Source organism: Rutidosis leptorrhynchoides, chromosome 6, assembly GCF_046630445.1.
Source record: "Rutidosis leptorrhynchoides isolate AG116_Rl617_1_P2 chromosome 6, CSIRO_AGI_Rlap_v1, whole genome shotgun sequence".
Classification (NCBI taxonomy): domain Eukaryota; kingdom Viridiplantae; phylum Streptophyta; class Magnoliopsida; order Asterales; family Asteraceae; genus Rutidosis; species Rutidosis leptorrhynchoides.
The window spans coordinates 321,219,962-321,222,926 of NC_092338.1; positions in this window are offsets into that span (position 1 = coordinate 321,219,962).

Here is a 2,965-nt window from a genome sequence, read left to right on the forward strand (position 1 = left end):
ATTTCGGAACAACCATAGACACTCTATATGTGAATGTTGGAGTTAGCTATACAGGGTTGAGGTTGATTCCAAAATATATATAGTTTGAGTTGTGATCAATACTAAGATACGTATACACTGGGTCGTGGATTGATTCAAGATAATATTTATCGATTTATTTCTGTACATCTAACTGTGGACAACTAGTTGTAGGTTACTAACGAGGACAGCTGACTTAATAAACTTAAAACATCAAAATATATTAAAAGTGTTGTAAATATATTTTGAACATACTTTGATATATATGTATATATTGTTATAGGTTCGTGAATCAACCAGTGGCCAAGTCTTACTTCCCGACGAAGTAAAAATCTGTGAAAGTGAGTTATAGTCCCACTTTTAAAATCTAATATTTTTGGGATGAGAATACATGCAGGTTTTATAAATGATTTACAAAATAGACACAAGTACGTGAAACTACATTCTATGGTTGAATTATCGAAGTCGAATATGCCCCTTTTTATTATGTCTGGTAATATAAGAATTAGGGAACAGACACCCTAATTGACGCGAATCCTAAAGATAGATCTATTGGGCCTAACAAACCCCATCCAAAGTACTGGATGCTTTAGTACTTCGAAATTTATATCATATCCGAAGGTTGTCCAGGAATGATGGGGATATTCTTATATATGCATCTTGTTAATGTCAGTTACCAGGTGTTCACCATATGAATGATTTTTATCTCTATGTATGGGATGTATATTGAAATATGAAATCTTGTGGTCTATTATTATGATTTGATATGTATAGGTTAAACCTATAACTCACCAACATTTTTGTTGACGTTTTAAGCATGTTTATTCTCAGGTGATTATTAAGAGCTTCCGCTGTCGCATACTTAAATAAGGACGAGATTTGGAGTCCATGCTTGTATGATATTGTGTAAAAACTGCATTCAAGAAACTTATTTTGTTGTAACATATTTGTATTGTAAACCATTATGTAATTGTCGTGTGTAAACAGGATATTTTAGATTATCATTATTTGATAATCTACATAAAGCTTTTTAAACCTTTATTGATGAAATAAAGGTTATGGTTTGTTTTAAAATGAATGCAGTCTTTGAAAAACGTCTCATATAGAGGTCAAAACCTCACAACGAAATCAATTAATATGGAACGTTTTTAATCAATAAGAACGGGACATTTCAGTTGGTATCCGAGCGTTGGTCTTAGAGAACCAGAATTTTGCATTAGTGTGTCTTATCGAGTTTGTTAGGATGCATTAGTGAGTCTGGACTTCGACCGTGTTTACTTGAAAAATGATTGCTTAACAAATTTTGTTGGAAACTATATATTTTTAACATGTGAATATTATGTGATATATTAATCTCTTAACGCGTTTGATATTATGTGATAGATGTCTACCTCTAGAACAAGTCCCATTGACTCACCTAATAATAATGAAGAGTCAAATGTAAATTGGAATGATTCATGGACTGATTCACAAGTTCCCAAAGAGGAACCGGAAGAAGAGTCGGAACCGGAAGAAGAATCGGAACCGGAAGAACAATCGGAACCGGATGAAGAAATAGAACCGGTGGGGGAAATAATAAAACGGTTAAGTAAAAGAAAATCCTCAACCAACCGACCAAGGTTAATTATGGTCAAAGCTGTTTCCGCCAAGGAAGCAAAATATTGGGAGGATTACCAATTCTCCGATGAATCGGATTCCGACGAGAATTCCGATGATGTTATAGAAATTACCCCAACTGAATTTAAAAAGGCAAAAGAAAATAATAAGGGAAATGGCATAAAAATAGAGAAATCTAATTCCAACCCCGATGAACTTTATATGTATCGTCAACCCCCGAAGTCCTTAAGTTATAATAATGACCCGGGAACCTCTAAACCACCAGGTTTTTCTAAACCAATGTGGAAAACGACGGCTCGTATTAGGGGAACATCATATATCCCTAGAAACTTGGCAAAACAAACCAAAACCGAAGAAGAAGAAACGACCGAGTCGGAATAAGATAGTTGTATTCGTGTAGTGTAATATATGTAATATAGTGTGCTTATGCTTTATGATATATGTAAAAATTGCTTGTATTAATAAGTATTTTTTTTTATGAATCTAACTCTTGTCTATTTTACAGTATAAAAACACAAAATGGATAGACAACCCAATATTTTAAGAGACCTACCCGGAGACATGATTGATGAAATCTTGTCTAGAGTCGGTCAGAATTCTTCGGCACAACTATTTAAGGCGAGATCAGTTTGTAAGACATTCGAAGAACGTTCCAAGAATGCCTTGGTTTATAAAAGGCTTTCGTTCGAAAGATGGGGGATATCACATTGGGAAATCCATAAGTTACGATGTGTTTACTTTGACGCATATATTGCGGGGAACCCAAATGCTATTTTACGCAATGGGTTAAGAAATTATTTTGACTCAATATATCCGAATATTGGACTTCGTGATTTAGAAAAAGCGGCTAACATGCAACATAAAGAAGCATGTTATGCTTACGGATTAGTAATGTTCGCCTCTCACCAAAGTGAGAACAAGAACATCGGGCTACAACTATTAAACAAAACGTTCCCACAAGTGACGGAGTCGGTAATTGGGGTAAGAAATGAGGTTTTTAGATTGTTACGGGACTGTTGGACATTACGTAACCCTCGTCCCTTTGACGATGTTACAACATGCTGTCTTATCAACGGCCATAACGGTTATGTTCCACAAGACCAAGGATGGGAAGTAGTCCTAGTAAAACCAGAATGCGTGACTTGTTTCTGGACGTATGAATTAGGTGTCTTTATTGCCTTTGCTGAACGATTTGTGTACTAGCTAGAATTATCTTCACAACCATCTTGTATCAAATTTATTGTGTGCTATATTTCATGCTATATGTAAAATAAGCGGTATTGTAAGTTTGTAAAATATTGTGTAAAAGTTTGAATGCAAAATATTATTA